The following is an 18,286-nucleotide window of genomic DNA, read 5'->3' as shown; positions in this document are numbered from 1 at the left end:
TTCTAGTACGCAAGAAGTGAGACTACTATATTTAAAAATGCTAGTTTTGTACACTATTTCTTTACTGCACAATTTGCTATAGAAGTTCATCTGTTTAGCTTAATAGCAAGCCGTTGTAATAACCAGGCAAGTGAAGGCAGCTGCCATGTCCCACTGGTGTCCCTCTAAAACACTGCAGTCTCTGGTGGGACAGGCTGCCTTTAGGTTCCAGGTAACAGGAGACTCATCTCACCAGTGCTGGGGAGCAGAAGGTGGAGCTCTGTGCAGATCTGACCAGACCACGGTGCAGTGGCCAGATGGTTGTGGCTGGGGAACAGGGAGAGGTGTGAGGTGCTGGCTGCAGTGTCTGCAGCCTTCTGAGGCACTCACATGGGGAGAGTAAGCCCCAAGATAAGTGAGGGTACAGATAATGTGATATTTTACATTACTTTATTCTTCCACTTAAGTTATGTGCTGTTCTGGACATTAAAGCTGGAGCAAACTTGTCCCTAAGTATGTTGTCTAAGCACTATCTACACTGTCACAGCCCACACCAGCACAACCCTGGAAAGCTAAGCCAGACATGACATATTACCTGAGGATGTCAACCATGGCAGTGAGTCCCTGTCACAGGTGAGGTTGGATACATGGAGGCAACCTCAGAGGCCATGTCTTTACTGACAAATCAAACATGACTCCAGGATGCTCCCAGGCACTGAGATTAGCTCACCCATGCTGGTCTGCTGACCAGACATGTAGGGCTCTCCCTCCTGGGCATGGCCTAAGAGCAAATCCTATCCCTAGGACCTGTTTTGGATGTGTTCACTTGATTTCAGAGGCCATGAGTGTGTAATGGCCTGGGCACAGCCCCAGGGCTGCATTCCCCCGAGGACAGCCTTGGGACCAGACCAAACTGCTGCACCAATTGCACCAATGTGAACGCATCTTCAGTCTGTGCATCTCCAGCAGCTTTAGACCAAGTAATCATCTGCCCTCCTGCCTTTGAAATCCTCACCCTCAATCCCAAGCACTTTGAAGTGGTCTGTCCCTTCCTACAAGCACTGGCTTTGGGTCAGATATAAGGGGTCCTGCTCCTCAGAGTACCAGGGATCCTGAGATTCCATTTTTTCATCATCTGAGAAAACCTTTCTTTCATTTAAGTTCTTGAATAATGGAATAGTAAACAAACTCTAGTGCAATGTGTGATAGTTTTAGCTTTTAGGCTAAAAGTAACTTAATATTTCTTACCTTTGTGTCGTATTTTGTGATCATTGGATATAAAAGCTTTTGGTTATAAGAATATTTATAATAAAAATGTATCTGTAAATGCATCCAAACAAATGCATGCACATGCACAAATAATCTTATTTTTTCTAAGAGGTGTTCTTTTATTGGCTTCATTTGAAAATTAATGCTGTCATGAGATGAGGTTATAAGTCATTTAATATAACAATATCCTGATAGTTGGCATTTGGCAGTTATTGCTACTGCAATTTTACAAGCTAGTTTTGATGAATTCCCGCTTTGACACACAGTTAATATTCAGTGCTTTGCTTTCTTTTTCCTTTTCTCTCAGTTGCTGTAATCCATAGCAAGTAATTGTTTAAAACGTGAAATCAGCAAGCATCACCTGCAATTTTCCTTTTTTTCTTTCATGGCCTCTAGAAAATGGTCTGAATGAAGAAAAAAAGTAAGGTGTTCCTTCTGCCTGTCCACTTTTTTTCCCCACTATCTATTCATTTCTCAAACATTCAGCATAAAAAAGAAAATGCTGATAGAGGGGGAAAAGCCTCCAAAAACTAATGAAAAGCTTTCTGCCTGAAGTAATTCAGTTTGCTATTCAAACCAGGGAAGTGTCTATACTATAGTTAGATATGGTTGTGTTCCTTGAGAACATGGAAACATGACAGTGTATTATTAGTGAAGAAACTAAAGAGCAGCTGTTAGTTAGCACCTGGCTCCCAACAGCGGACTGGGATACAAAGAGAGACTCTCTGTATGTGTCCTGGCAGCAAGAGAGGAACAAACATGTTAAAGCCCACTCTTCCCCGGAGAAAGCAGCACTCCCCTCAAGACGTCTACACAGAGCCCTGGGAAGTGGTGGCAAATTGCAAGTGGAAAGGAGAAAAGGGCTCAAAAGACAGTGAAAACCAAAACAAGGCACTCTCTTACCTTGCTGCAGCTCAGTGCTGCCTCTGCTCATGAGTCTGTGAACGAGAGAGGACAGGACAGCCTTGCCTCTTTATTGCATTGCCCAAACTATATGTTTCGTAATTACACAGTTGGGCATCTGTGCTGTGGGTGAGCTATAAATACAATATCTCCAAAGCAGCACCATGGGCAGGAGATAAGGACGGCAGCATCCCTGTGCTCACCAGCCTTTTAAGGCATCACAGTCAGAGCTGCATGAGGGCCCTGATGGAAGGGGCTGTTGTGCTCTCGAGCAGTGCCAGCCCATCACTTTGCTGCATTTGGGAGTGCCTTCAGGAGGTGCTGCAAGGCACCCCGAGGAGATGGTGATATTTCAGGGCTCAGTATTTTGTCTGAGATATGAGCAACTCTAATTTATCAATCAGATTATTTGTCAGGCCTTTGGGATTGACAGAAACACCTTAAGAAGTGCTGACTGCTCTGTGGATGTCACAAACTCCAACACTCCTTCATCTGTCCATCTGTCCACCCCAGGTGTGCAGCCCTGTTACAGAGTAGTTTGTGTCTTGTGTCCTGCCTTGTTTTTGCCCTGCACCTCCTCATGGAGGAAGCTGTAGTGTCACCTCACTACAAAAGACAGCAGCTTTAGAGATTAGCCTGAGATCACAAAATAAGTCTATGTTGGCAGCAGGACTGTAGCTCAGGGGTGAACTTTCTGCTTCAGGCTTGTTGTACCCTTCCTGCTGCAAGGTAAGTGTGGTGCTGGGTGAAGGGGACACTGGTATATTAAAAATAATAAAAAAATTAAAAAAAAAAGACAAGGTGTTTGAGGTGGAAAAAAGCTCTTCCAGTAGCTCCCATGGGGTCAGTCTTGCTGGCTGGGGAGGAAAACCTGTCCAAGCAAGGCTCAGTGCAGAGGTGGGGTTACAGCTTCCCTACCTCCTTGCCAATATTGGATCCATCTCTGCATTTCAGTGTCGTTCTGCAGAGAAAGTTGTAGCAGAGACATGGTCCTTGGTACAAAATTGAACTATTTTAAGGGGAAGAAAAGGAAAACCTCTCTGTAAGATGGTGTGGTGAGGAAATAACATCAGGCAGACTCTGTGTGCAGGAAAATTACTCTCTACAGCAACATACTCATCTGAAGAAGTGCGGTGCTGTTGAACTGAAGTTGTGGGTTGTTCCTTCCCATGGCTGAAGAAGCAGCACTTGACGAGGGATTCAACTCCTTTGCTGATTTATTTATTACTTCCACAGTCCTGAAGAATACTTCATTCCCTTCATCTCCTTTTCTTCAGAGCTCTGATTGAGCAATAGTCTTTAGGAGAGAGCATCACCTCCCAGTTTGTCTCTGAGCAGTTTGGACAAGTGTAGGTCAAGCTGCAGAAGCTGGACACTAACACAAACTGTGTGCCAGGCTTTTTGGCATGGCAAACTGATTTATGGCTTGACATGGAGCCCAGTCAAGTTTTATGGCTCTAACTCCAAACCAATGAGAAGTTGGCATCTGAGGCATTCATCCTACCATTAAAGAGCTTGCAACAGCATGTCCTCAGCCTCTGCCAAGCAACATGATTTGACACCCTGATTCAAGCCTCTGGCAGAAAATGACTTTCACACATCTCCTTTTATCCCTGCATAAATTCCTAGCTTCCAAGCACCATGGGTGAGGACCATGGCCTAGAGACTTGGGTAAGGGAGATAAGAGAAGTATACCACAGAATTCCTGGGAAAAGTATTGCTCATCCTAGATCTAGTGGCCTTTTACCTAATTTCTTTAGCTACCATGTAAACAGCCCTTTCACATTTCCCAGAACAATAAACAGTTATGAAAAGCTGTTTAAGCAGCAAAAAGGGGGTAGTTAAGGCATATGTTTTGACAACTCTGGAAAGTCTCAACCTTTTCATGTTACAATTTTTTTATTTGCAGGATTCAAAGGTGTAGCTGATGTTGTAGAAACAACCTGGATAAATTATGGTTTTCACCTGCCCCAGTCCAGGGTGTTCTGGGCACTAAGGACATCTCTAATCCCCAGGTGTCAGTCCGACTTCAGAACATTTTTTGATCTGGTGTACATCCAGCAACCAGGGACCAGCTTGGGGTAAATATTGCCTTCCAGAACACTTAATCTAGAAATTTGAGAAGGTGGATTACAGATCTGCTAAAGCAAACTTTACTGCTTTTCTCTCTGATAAGAGCAAATGTTCTCTAAAGCTGGTTACCCCACACTGTCCTGCTAGTTAAACTGTCCCAGTTTCATTTTGGGTGTTGCTTTACTCTCGAGGGCCCTCACCAGGGAAAGGACTGGTGAGGAAAAAGCATGTTACCAGGAAGCTAAATCATCAGCAATGTGTCAGGCCTTGATCCTCTGCTCCTGGCAGCAGGTAACAGCTGAGCCCCTTCCTTGAGACAGGCAGGGGAATGCCCCCACACGTAGGGGACCAGCACTTCCATGGCACAGAAGGGTGGCAGGCTAACAGGAGAGGCATTCCTGTGGATGTTGTTGGAAGCAGAGACATAGCCTTTATGAAAAAGGGTGGGGGCTGAGGCTCTCTATCCCACCGTAGTGATGGCATTGCTTGGCACAGACCCCCTTTGCTGTGTCGAGGGGCTGTAGCCCCAGAGCCAGCCTTGCTGCTTCCATGACTGAGGCACAGCAGGAAGCAAAGCAAGAATTTCAACCAGTTCCATGCTCCAAGGCAATGGGATGTGTATGTAGAATAAGAGCTGCTTTGTAATCACAGAATCGTTTAGGTTGGAAAAGATCTGTAAGATCATTGAGTCCAAACGTGCTTTAGAAATGGAAAGGAAATGCTGCAAGCTGTAAAGCACAGCTCTCTTGGAAGCCATACCAAGGTGCCATTAGCCATCCATTCCAGTGAGGTTAGAGGTTTTACCACTAATCCCTCACAATCAGGACTTGCCCTGCCATTCTCTGCAAGTCACAGAAGATGCCAGAAATATGGTCATCCAAGAAGAACATAAATTTTCAGGATAGGCTTAACAAACCAAAATCTAACCAGCTTGCACTGGTAGTGTGTTTACTAAATGAAGAACTCTACTAACAGATATTCATGGGAATCTGTCCTTGCTCTTCTGACATTTGTATCCTTGGTAGGTGTAGCACAGCAGTTAAAACTGTGTTATGATGTTCTTGAGTCTTTAAGCTAATTTGGGGGATTTAAATGTGGGTTCTGTACCTATGATATTTACTGCCAGAAACTTAGCAGCAGAGCCAGAGGGGAAGAGAGCACCTGTGGAGATTGTGCTGGTAGTCAATATTTTGTCAACCTTTCACTCAGTTTCTCACAGTGACAAAGATGGGATTAGCATTTGCTGTTATGAGCAGGGGATTTGACTGCGTTAGCAAGACATCAGCCTGCTGGCTTCTTCACACACACCAGTGCCTTCTCAATTAGACACCTGCACATAAAACTCCCCACTTGGCCCTCCTACACCTGGGGGGAGTACCTGGAGGATCCCAACCCCACCTCCCTGCTGGTGGGCAGCTGTCCTCATTGACGCTGTTGTGTCCAGACTATGGAGCACAGGTGAGATGTAGGTGCTTTCCTATGAAGGAGCAAAGCAGGGTGATTTCCAAGGGCCTCATCTCTGCATGATTTCCCCTTCTGCTCTGTGTTTTGAGCTGAAGCTCCAAGAAGACGTCATTGCTGCAAAGATACGCTCAGGCTTGGGAGAGGGTGAAGCACTCAGAGCCCTGTGACGTGTGTTTTCTGTGTATGCTCTCATCAGCAGTTCACCTCACAGTTTTTGCCATCAAAAGCTGGCATCTGGTGTAAGCCAGTTATCTGTGTGCTTTCTGTGAGGGTTGGAGGTGCCTATCTTGCTGCTGACTCACTCTTTTGGGTGAGATATAAGTTAACCTAGCCTATTTTCTTGCCCCTAGCCAGTAGCGTGTGCTTGTGAGTATATATATGTATATCCCAGAACAATTTTCTGAATTCCCACAGGTTTTGGGTTGGGAACTGTCTGAGACAGAAACAAATTGTATTTAATGACCTTGATGCTTTTCTTTATCTTTTCTTTCTGTGAATTTCCTGCTGTTTCTGATCCTAAGAGCTTGAGGTGTGTGTTCTGTCCCATGCCCAGTCTCCACAGCTTGTACCCCTTAGGCCTGGTGGCTGTCAGAGCTCACAGCACAGGCAGGAGTTCTTCCCCTAGCAAACAATGCCACATTTGGGTAAATTATGCAGATGAGCCTGAGTTTGAAAATTGAGACACCCAATTATCTCCAAAACCTCTAAAACCAAACTTTGCATGGAAAACCTAGGAAGATTTTCCATTTCTCCCTCTCTCTATTCTCTGTCCCACTCACACTGAGGGAGATTTATCCAGTCCTCAGGCTGCCTTTCTGTGCCTACTTATTGGCCCCATGTCTTAGTGTTCACTTTGCAGACCTGATGACACTGCACTGACAAATGAAGTGCCCTGAGTGAAGAGAAAATGAGTGGTGACTCTTAAGCCAGAGAGAGTGCTGGATGTATTTTCAGAGTACAAACAAAGTTGGAAAAGCACAAATAATTTCTTCTTCACTCCTCCACTTATATGCCAAGCAAATATCACAGCTCACAAAAGGCCACTGCTCTTAGCAGCTGTTTCATGGCCCCATCTCTGCCCTTTCCCATTTTGGCTGAAATACTCCTTCAGTGTGCTTTAGCTGCTGGTTTTGTATCATGCTAAGTCTTCTTCAGTCCAAAACTAAATCTGCCCTCATAATCTACCAAAATAAGTCCTTACAAAGCTAAGCAGGCTTCACTTAACAACAACGAAACCTTTTGTGGTTAGTAGTGCCAAAAGGATCCAAGTGATTGCCTGAGTTTGAAGCAGACGAGACACACAATCCTGGTAACACTGAACTTTGCCCTCTCACCTGCCTGTTTGAACTGATGCCTTTACCCCACTCTACCTAACTCCACCAGTGAGTATATGTGCAAAAATTTCTTTCACGACTCCTTTTAGAAGAGAGGAATGTTCTCTGGAGGTAACTCTTATCTCAGAGAAGTACAGTGCCGTGACCCCAGCAGCAGGAGTCAGGAGCTGCCACTAGCAAAATGAAGAAATCAAGAGCCCAGACTGCTTTGCCTGACTCCAAGTATGAGGCTACTTGTATGGATCAGGAATTTCATACTAACCAGTTTTATTTTGGCACTCATAAACGTGAAAGCAGACTTTTGTAATAGAAACAGAAGATTTAAGCTTAGGTGTAATCACCAGCCTGCCCATAATAAGTAATAATAATCCCAGCTCTGACATTAATTAATGGTCTGACCTTGGACATGACACCCACATCCATGTTAGCCAACCTGGCAAGTAAATGCAAGTCCCAGTGACAGACAGAGATGGTGCAAGTGCCAAGCACTTTGAAATAAAATCAAATTAAGCTCCCAACGTCTCAGGTTTCCCACTTGTAGGGGAAACTATGAGAGAGATCATTGCTCAAGAGCAAGATCTGAAAAGTACACTGAGATGATAAAAAAACCCAGCCCCCAGTGGATTCAGAGTTTTCCACACCTCCACAGCCAGTAAAAGGATCTTTCTGTCAGGAGCCCATTTCCCAACAAAATCTCCCAAGACTAGCTGTGATAGCTCTTTCCTCACATCTGACTCAAGTTGCATGCTGAGTGAGGGGTACATGAACAAAGGTGCTTCAGCACTTCAAAATCATCCTGTCTGCTCCCATTACTACATTGCAATCAATAAGCTGCTCTTAGGCTATATAAGGTAGGACTTCAGACGTAAAATTCTATGACATTCCACTACCTTCAAAGGCACTTCCCAAAACAGCGTGCAAATAAAAACTAGGATAATGCAGCTGGAACTAAGGATAAATCTAAATCTTGCCCAAAACTGTTTAAGCCTAGTATTGTGCCTGCACATTGTGGAGTAGGGCAGTAATCCCCTTTTTTGATATTACCCTAATGCAAGCCTGGTAGCTCAGGTTAGCCTGCTGAAGGCCATCATGTGTGATTTGAAACAAGACCAGCAATATTAAAAATTGTGTTTACAAAGAGCAGCTGTTGTTGTTAGAGAATATATCCTTCCCCCGGACACATAATCAACAGGTAACTCAATCTTTGCTAGAGCTTTGCTGACAGAAGTGCAGCCTAGGGCTTCCGTGTACCTCTTAGGCTATTTAGCATAATGAGAAGAATTTCACTGTAGAGCCCAGATTAGCCTGGATGCAAGTGCTCAGATTAGAGTCCAACCTGCCACCTGCCACTGCCCCTTATCCTGATCCTGTACGTGACTACAGGAAAGCTCAAATGCTTCTTTTCTCTTTATGTTGGGTCGCTCATTTTCTCCTCCATGACATAAAAACCTCTGAAGATGATTGAATTAATACTTCATCTGTTTCAGTGATACCTTTTGTGAGAGCTCATAGTGATTTCACTGGTGGATTGAAAAAGTTACATATATTATAGCTGCCATAAATTTTATGGTCAAGTTTAACAGAGAACATGACATTTACCAGGAGAACAGCTCTTTATGGCACCTGAATTAAACAATAGCGACTTCTGACATCATTGGGGCTGCTCAGATTTTTCAAAAACAATTCAAAGATGAATTATCAGCTCTATGGACATGCATTAATTTGAAAGACTTGACAGACACGTTCAGCTATTAAGTTGTTGGAGCGCAGAAATCAAAACCAAAGCATGCTGAGCAAAGACATGACATGTCTCTGCTGTATAGGCCTTCTCAGCCAAGACTAGCAACATTTTTACACACTGATCAAAATGCACAAATATCTCTCTGTTTTTCAATTTTTTTGCGGGAAAAACCCCACAGCGTCTATTTTTATGCTTTAAAGAGATACATTTACATTCAATATGACTGAAGGACAGTGAGATTAGCGTCTTTATCATGCAAAATCTGCATTATGTTTTTGCAAATATCCTGACTATGAATTTGCTGACCCTTTTCTAATGCTGTCTGTATGCATACCTCAGAAAACCATCATCCAATGTAACACTAGACCACCTTAGTATTACCATAATTTTCTGTGCATTTAATTCCATGTTCCACCACCTCTTTTCTTCTTACATGTTATAGCTGGCACACCACATGTCTCCTGTTCTTCCTTTCTGCCCCAGACATCTGCAGTATCAGCAGTGTGGTCTTCCAACCTCCCCTCTCCACTCAAGCCATGAAAATGACAAGGTAATCCTTTGAATTGTTGCCTCCTTGCCACCACTTCTTTCCTCTCAAGGATTAACAGATGTTTCCTCAAAACATCTGCCATTTCTCACCTTCCCCTCATTGCCCTCACCTCCCCATTTAACCTTATCTCCCTAGAGCACTTTATTACTCTTTGTTTGCCATTGACAAATGTCCTTGTGGTATTTCTCAGCTATTCAACCCCGCACAAGTGTGCATGTCTGGCCACTATTTTGGCAGGGTGTGCTAAAGCAAGACAGGAACTGTGGCCATCCAAAGCAGGGCAGGAGCTGTGGCCATCCAGACCAGGCAGGAGCTGTGGCCATCCAGACCAGGCAGGAGCTGTGGCCATGTGTTGCAGCTGTTGTTTCATGGCTCCTTGCCGTGCTGGAGCAGCCCCAGTCTCTCAAGCAGGAGGGCTGCAGAGAGCAGATGAAATCCATAAATCACCCAGACATGCCAGGTATGCCCAGCTACAGCAGCATGGGCAGCTGCTGAGTGCAACCCAAGCGCCTCTTGGAAAACTCTTCTGTAAACAAATCTGCCATTGATTTTTTGGGCACAAATATTAAACACTCTGGACAGCACCCTGCCGAGATAGAGATGAGAGGGTCACAGATCTCTTTGATCTGTGATCATGCTAAACTTGGCTCCTGCTCAGCAGACAGCAAAGCTTCTTTCTGTCTTTTAGGAAGAATCTGCTCTTTTGCTAGTGTATTGAGAAGGTGTTTTTCTGAGTCTCTGCATGAACCATGGGCATCACCTCTAGTTTGAAACTGAACTTGAGCCTGAACAGATTCAATAGTTGCCAAATATAAAGAACTATTAAAAGAAAGACCTCCTGTCATTGAAGAGTCTAGAACTAAGGGAGATTAACAAGTAGAAAGAAAGAGAAGCTGTTATCTCTGCCTCGCATGCTGAAATGCATTTAGAGCATTCAGTTCTGCAAATCATCTCAAACAAATCCTAAAGATTGGATCCCAGACCTGAGGACTCTCTGATCCTGCTCTGGTCTTGCTCTTTTGTGTCAGGAAGGGCTCTGGAGACAATTTTGACTTCTGGAAATCAAATTTTAAGAAAAACAGATGTTGACTATTGACAGATATTGATGATGACATTGATGATGATGAAGAGGAAGAGGAGAAGAAGGAGAAAGTATGGTAGACAAAGGCCAGGGGATCCCAGAAATTTAGCTCTCAAAGTATCCTTTCTGGCACAGTTGTGTTAAAGGACTGAATAGAGAAGCCTTTCTCATGTGAGACCTTTGCTTCCATGATGAAAAACAACTTGCATCTCTCAATGTGACTAGAGTAGTTCTGCTCTTTTTCCAACATGTCAGCAGCTCAAATCGCCCAGCTTTCTCTTGGTAGCTCTGTAAATAGGAATGCCAGGATCTTATTGAGGACAACCATTCTCTACAACACTGTCCAGCTGGCATTGCTTGTGCAAAAACAGAAGTTATTTTCTAAGTCAAAACCATTTTTCACGGAGATGTGGTCACATTAATGTCAAGCAACCCAAGGTTATTCCTCCAGTTCCTGTGACCATTGAAATGGTATCTACACTCCTTACAAAATAAGTAAGAAACTTTTGCCATCAGAGACCAGTTTTGAAACTTTGCAAGTGAGGATTTTCACCACTGTCCCATACGGGACTGCTTGATGCATTGGCTAATGTGAATCCAGGATTTTGGAGAACAGATGAAAAATAAAATTGTGTGAATAGAGTATGGAGTATGATAAATTATTTTTTGTTTTAATGTTGTCCAGAAATCTCTCATCCAGTACATCAACACCTTTGAAGGAAGAGGATGCCATCTTGGAGTATTGCATGGGGATAGTTCATGCCAAGCATGTTCATGTCATTTTCACCCCAAAATAATTAGATTGCCATTAATTCTTGTCTCAATACAGTAAAGATCTAATTAACTATGTGTATATCACTGTTTATATCTACTATGATTTTTAGCTTATTCACTAGCTGGTGTTTTCACTATATAAAAATTTAATACAATGAGGCCTGAATCTTGCTCTGCCTTTCAGGACAAGCTCTCCTTCATAATCAGCATGCATGAAAGTAAGCACTGAGATATTTTGTCTGGGCAGAAGAACCCACCTATCCAGCAGGCACAAATGCTTTCCAGCTCAGGCAATGGCATGTGTGGGAATGAAATAGCCCAGGGGAGAAAAGAGGTGTGCAAGGATATGCATACCCCTTAACAAACATCCCTTCAATGAAATACATACTGTGGACCAGGTCTTGCTTAAAGACAAGTTTCAAGCTGAAAGGTATGTAAGCATGCTGAGAGCATTTCAACAGCATAAAACAGAATAAACAGATAACAGAATAATCTGTCTGCAGCTCTAAGTTTTCTTTTCTTTATGCACAGCTGCCTCTAAATAAGGAGATTGTAATGCTGATCTTTGGATTCCTGAATAAATTCATTCCTTAGTTTATCTTCAAGCCTGTCTGGTGGTAGGAGTGATTTAAGTATAACTGGCAAGCCACCGTCATTCCATTCCCATGTAAGCCACAATTCAGTAAAGGGCTGGACTGTTCTCCTACAAAAGATACAAAACCAGAGGTAGCCAGATGCTGCTTCACAAGTTTCATGAGACATTGTGAAAGTTGGTAATGAGGCTTGTAAAGGAAGTTTTCCAGGGACACAGTCTTTATCTCTGGAAAGCTGGAAAAGTGCCTCAGCAAGGATGTCCATCAAGGTCAGAGTTGGCTGAACTTCATGACCTTTAGGATGCAGGTGAGGCTGCTGCAGCTCTGTGTGCATGGGTCCAGCCTGTAGTGAGGCTGAGCATATGCTCCTGCTGGGCAAACACACACATGCACACAAAATGCACATTGCTGGTTACAAGAGGAGCCATGCTGCATGCTGGCTTGCCACTGCTGGCTCCACAGAGTATACCTAAACAAAAAATACTTCTTAAGCACAGAGGAATAGCTGGATCTTCAATTCTGCTTACATGTGTAAGACCAGGTTTCCACAAGTAATCTTGATGAATTCCATCTTGGAATGTCCAACTTGAAATATATAAAAGAAGCATGATTTCTAGAGGATTCAAATGCTGATGAAATTCAGTCCTTGGAAAGCTTCATATTCCCAGAGAACAGAATCTCTCCACTCCCCTGGAAGCACAAGTGCTGTGTTCATCCTCAGCATCTTTGCCTCACATACTCCTGGAGCTGAAATAACCCTAACTGCCATAATTTAAATTAAACTATCAGTGTGAAAAGTCTGAGTGTTGTATTGAGTCTGCATGGAAAATATGAGCACAGATAATTAATTGTGTTAGCTAGGAATAACCAAACAGCTTGCAGCGTAAGAGGAGGCTGACACTAAGCGTTATCTGAGCTGACAAATCCTCAGGCTATGGCATTAGGCTGGTCCTCTTGTGGACTGCTGAAGGACTGAGGCTGGAAATGTTTATTTTAAAATGGGCATCCAAGGGTGTGCTCCAGGTGATTTGTTAACTCCTTGCTGAGGTTATGTGTATTCCCTCAATAACCACTGTAGATATTAGCCCAGCCAGGGCTTGGTACTGCATGAGCAAAGCCATTTTTAAGGTGGACAGGACAAGACCTGGGCTTACTGTTGGCAACATCTAGATCACAGAGATGCTTAGAGACTAACCAAAGCTAGGGAGGCTTTGGCCCCTTTAATTTATACTCAGATGGCTTTTCTTTACTGGCATTATGTTTATTTTCACCTCACTCAAGCTGAAGAGCTACCCTGTGAGAAAGAGGAGAGCTGCAAGGGAGATGGTGGCAGTTGCACAATACTCTCCACCTCTGAGAAAGGTTTGTCAATCCCCTGTATCCAGGTGGTGAGCTGTGCTGTGTGGTTTTCCCTGAGCTTTCCACTGTGCTTTAGCAGCAGAGAATTCTGTGACAGGGCTGCAGCAATAACCTTCTGCTCCCTCCTCCAGGCCACTTCAGCCCTACCAAGTGGTCGCCCCACCCTCAGTGCCTCCTGGCAGCTCCTGCCCAGGCAGGTGGGTGACACAGCAGGTCTGATATTTGAAGTGACACAGCTGGAGGTGGCTGTTTGTGGGGAGAAAGCAGCACCACTCTGTTTGCTTATCCTTTATCAACACACTTTGAATAAAAGACTGCAATCCTTGTTGATTATATTGACATATATTAAAAAAGCCTCTACCAAGAGATTGGGAAGTCATGGCAGCTAATTAGTAGAAAAGCCATTAAAAGGCATTTTATCTTAAAAGCAGCAAGGTGTGAAAAATTGTTTTTGTTTTTAAGGCTAATCAGTTATGTGTTGTGAGTTCTAAGGCAAGATCACAAAGCAGGCTGCTAGAGGCAATAATTAAAAAGTAAAAATCTTGATTTTCCTACTCTTCTGAGGATTTTATTTTTAGAGTGTGTGTTAAGTGCATCTGTGTGCTTCTAAACCAAAAGATGTGAAAGGAAACAAATGTGAGACTTGTTTCACATCAGCAGCTTGGCTCATAGGGCTTTCACAGTGGGAGGCTGCTCTTTGGGCTTTCTCAGAAATGGAAAAGCAAAGCTCAGTTCAGCCTGAACACAACCCAGATTATAAAGACTGACTTTGGACCAGGCCCAGACTAAAACAAACCACAGCTCTCATTAGCCCAAATCAAACCTCTGCCTTTCCTGGGATTTGCTCACCAGCTCCTGGGACAGTCACAAGGGCTGCCATGGGTTTGTAAACTCCTCTGTGGGCTCAGGGGTCACCCCATTTCCTCGTGCTGCTGCACCAGCTGCTGGTCACCTTCTGCCCTCAAGGCAGCATCTGCCCAGTGTGCCTCTGGGGACATCTGGGACAGCTCTGCAACCTCATCCTGCCCCAGTGCTGCCTGCTTTCCCCACCCTCCAGAGGCCCTGGCTGACAGCTGAGCCATGAGCCTCATTTCTCTGCAGGAGCTCCTGCTGCTCCATTTCAGCTGCCTATGCAGCCAAAGGCCCTGAGGGCTGTCCTCCTCACAAATCAAAACAGGAAGGGAAATGTAACATTAAAAATAATCCAGGCATTAGACTATGAGTTGCTATGGGGAATCAAAATCCACCCAAACAACAAGAACAACGAAAACCCCAAAACTCCCAAAATGCCACAGTATCCGAATTATCTCTGTTGGACTCTTTTCCTGGATCTCTCCAGCAGAAAGAGTCAGTTAATCTTTTTGCCCTTCCAGGCTGTTGGGTAGCTTTTGGACATGATCCAAGGTCCTCTGAAGTCAGTGAAAAGTTCCCAAGGTCTCTGAATCAAGTCCCAAATGCAAGGTGGTAAAAAGTGTGAGTATCCTGCCTTATACTCCAGGTGAAAATACACACATTCTACAGGTGACAAACATCAGAGCTCCGTATACAGTTTTTTCCCTTTCCCTGTTTCTCCAGTGCATGAGCACATGTCTCTGATACAGTAGATGAATCTCTTCTCAGAAAGGAGGACGGGACTGGCTCCCTTCTAGCAGTGAAATTGCTATTGGCAGTGGAGATGAACATCACAGGAGTGGTCCTGCTCCTGGTCCTGGACTGCATAATTTCACACAAAGCCCTGTTTCTGTGATTTTGTCTCCATATGAGATGCTTTACCTGGTAGCACTGTCTCTGAATAATAACTCCCTGCTTCTGGTCAGGCTGAAAAATTGTGCACGATCCCTGAATAATCATCAAACTGTCCATATGGCCAAAGCCATTTATGTCTTAAACAGCCAGCCTTTAATTTACATTCTCCAATCAGCAAACACCCTTAGATAGCACAATTTCAATGGCAACCTAAGAGATGAGACACTGACTGATGCCACAAGCAGATAAACTTCTGCAGACCTGAGTGCCCGACAATCTGACCCTTTGCACCAAGGTTTTTAAAGAGAACAGATTAGGATCTGGCCATAAAAGTAGTTCCACAGACAGAGAGACAGAGCAGCAGAGGATAAGGTGATGGGAAACATTTTAAACCCTCTAATTCATCCAAATTGCTGTGTGTGAGACCAACTCTGCTTGCAAATAGCTGAGATGAATGAAAAAAAACTCACCTGTGACTTCGTAAGCTCTGTTCAGCACAGTTTGTGCCAGGCACAACAAAAAACTTACCTGTGACTTCATAAGCTCTGTTCAGCACAGTTTGTGCCAGGCACAAGGACAAGGTTTGCCAAAGCCTTGCATGAGGGTCTCTCATAAAGGCATTGAATTTTGTAGCAAACACATGCACACTCCCCTCCTCACTTGGCATCATCTTCTAGTGAAAATGAACATCACAATGATGTAAGGGTAACCCCACATCAAACCACTACTTGCTCTATCAGCTTGGTTTTTCCAGAAGTGGTGCCTCAGGCAAGTTTCAAAATTTAAATTTCTGCTACTCTTCACTTTTTCCCAAAGCTATCTTTTTTTTCCTAAGCTGTTACAACTCCCTGAGAAATTCAGGTTTTGTGTGATTTCCTCCAGCTTTCCTCCTCCTGACCATAGGACTCACTGAACACCACAGATTCACAGAAAAACAAAGCTGGATCTTCTGCCCCCGGGCAAGATCAGCTGCAGACATACAATTTCTGACACATGTCCTGACCAAATGTTGTCTTGTTCTTATTCAACAGCCTTTCTGAACCATGTCAGCCTTTTCTGCTCATGCCTGACTCAGACCTTTAGCTCAGTCCATAAATAAAACTTCATGGGTCCTTCTGCAGTCAGTGGAGGCCTGCAGAAGGTGAGCCAGAGGCAGCTCAAGTAGGGGCATGGACAGGTGCCCTGGGCAGGTCAGGTTAGACAGCATGAACACCTGGCTATGTGCATTTCCACAGTGTTCCAGGCTGATTTGGAATAAAACTCTTGCAAGGTTTTCCTCTCAACCCCTGTGTTGTGGTAAAGGCCAAAGGGGTGAAGAACATCTGGCCAGCTGTGTTGTAGGTACTCAGAGAGAACAACTAGTGGTGGCACCATAGGTGTACACATGCAAAGATAAGAAAGATTTATTTTTTCCATGAAAGCTGGCAGCAATTGTCAAAATTCCTCTTCTTGGTACCAGTTATTTTGAAAGTTTCACATACACACACACACCACAAGACAATGAGAGTGGTCTAGGACTCATCCTCAATCACCTTACATCTTCACTTCCCTGCTGCAGGCAGCCCATCCCACATTGATTAATTATTGCTATTATTATTGTTATGATTATTGTTATTATTATAAAACCTGCTAACAATGGTAATAAATATAGCACTTGGTTTAGATTGGCTTCTATCAGCATCTCCCTTTTGAGTGGAGTAAGGTCCCTGCTGAAACTTCTTCCCACCTACAAAATATTATTCTGAACCCCTTCTTCCATCATGCTCACAACAGACACTTTCCAAATACTTTGGTTCACCAGTCACTCCTTGGAAATGTCAGATGTGTCTTTTGTGAAGAGCTCCACTTTTTAACAATAGATTGCTCTTTCAAGCAAATACTTGGTGAGTCTCCAGGTTTTGCCAGTGGGTCCTGGCATCTTTGGGGGAAAAAAAAAGGATATTTATGAGCAATGCTAGTGGGTGGAGGGGTGTACATCAGGCATGTAAAAAGCATACCTTGTGGTTTTAGTGCTGCATGAATTGTAATCACTGAAGGTAGTGAGGTGCATTCCAGTCACTGTGACAAAGATAAAAGGCAAAGATTTGCTTTCCTAATTATTTATGGAAGCCTGGGGTTCAACTATGCAATGCTGTCATGGCTAGATTTCCTTTCAGAAATGCACTGCAACATTAGCTGCCCCTCAAAACATCCACTCAGTCATTTTTGCATAGATTACTCGTGACATAACAGGACTGCTGTTTGTTTTGCAGGTGTGACTGGAGTGGCTCCCTGTGCTCCCCAGGTACATCATGTTATACCTCAGAGACTCCATAAAGCAGGAACACAGGAGCATGTATAGCTGCCCAAAAATGAGTGTCTCAGCCATCCTGGCTGAAACTCCAGATGGGTAGAAGTCTTCTCCCTCCTGCTTTTCCTTTTAGCTTTTCTCTCTTCCCTCTCTCTTCACTCCAGATTATACTCTGGTCAGTTTTAGCATGTCATCTGCCAGGCATCTTTTAGCTAACTATTATCAGATGACTTAGATAAATACTGTCTTGTCCTGGTCTTGGCTGCTCATTCTTACCCACAAACTACCTCTCCTGCTAGGCTGAAATATTTTTTTTTCAAAAATATGTCTGTTTTTTTGGCTGAGTGAATCACTTTAGGCCAATGGAGCCCAAAGCACCATTCAGCTTACCCAAAAGTGCAGGGACATCCTCACTTTTTAAACATCCTCACTATTTTAGACAGTGAGCACTGCTAAAGAATACAAGACGAAGCCTCCCAGATATAAACTATAAAGACTGCTTTAGAAAGTGTTGCTCCAAGTCAGCCTTCAAGTGGAAATCATCCCTGGTGGAGCTGGATTCAGAGAGGAAAAAGGGCAAGAGAGCCTGTGATCCACAAAGGACTTACAGTTTTCCCCTTTTGCCACTCAGTGCTTTTCAGCCAGCTGTGGCAGCACAGCACTAAGGAAACTACAACTCTGCCTGCTAAAGCAAAGCTAATCCATGCACATGCTGCTCTGAGCTGACATGGGATTGCAGCAGGAGGTTTTAAAGGAGATCTGCTTAAAGCCTGCTAGCGGCTGGCAGGTCATTTGCATGTCACAGAACACTCCCGGTGGAAACAAGCAAGCATAAACACCTACCCTTTACAAGGCTGCTTCCATGCTCAAAGAAACCTGATGCTCATCCATGTGGAGAAATCATTTCTTTCCTCTCCACAGCATAAAGTTTCACTGAAATGGAAAACAGCTCTTACAGCTGAGTGCTCCAACTGGAATTATTAAGTATTTTTAATAGCTAGCAAAATGATGCATTCATTTTATCTGCTACCATGTAAATACTCAGTACTAAATACACGAAACCAATTTTTGCAAGATTAGTTTGGCTTAGACACATACTATAATAATTTTAACGAAAATGTTTAGGCCTG

The 18,286-nt window shown here is 43.8% G+C and overlaps 1 protein-coding gene across 3 annotated transcripts in view; it reads right to left on the bottom strand.

Annotated features, from left to right (window-relative positions):
* The window catches only part of FHL2 (four and a half LIM domains 2), a 53,588-nt gene extending 35,570 nt beyond the window's left edge, over positions 1–18,018 (bottom strand). The window contains exon 1 of one of the 3 annotated variants that reach the window (XM_039714521.1): positions 18,000–18,018. The gene's annotated coding sequence lies outside the window, so the exon portion shown is untranslated. Of the gene's footprint in view, positions 1–2,151; positions 2,282–17,999 lie in introns of those variants that run through there. The other 2 variants (XM_039714517.1, XM_039714518.1) reach the window with 2 other exon arrangements.
* Between the last annotated feature and the right edge of the window lie 268 nt (positions 18,019–18,286).

This window comes from Passer montanus, unplaced genomic scaffold (assembly GCF_014805655.1).
Source record: "Passer montanus isolate IOZ18808 unplaced genomic scaffold, ASM1480565v1 scaffold3, whole genome shotgun sequence".
NCBI lineage: Eukaryota > Metazoa > Chordata > Aves > Passeriformes > Passeridae > Passer > Passer montanus.
The sequence above is the reverse complement of the archived record's forward strand: the minus strand, read 5'-3'. Positions and strand labels throughout refer to the sequence as shown.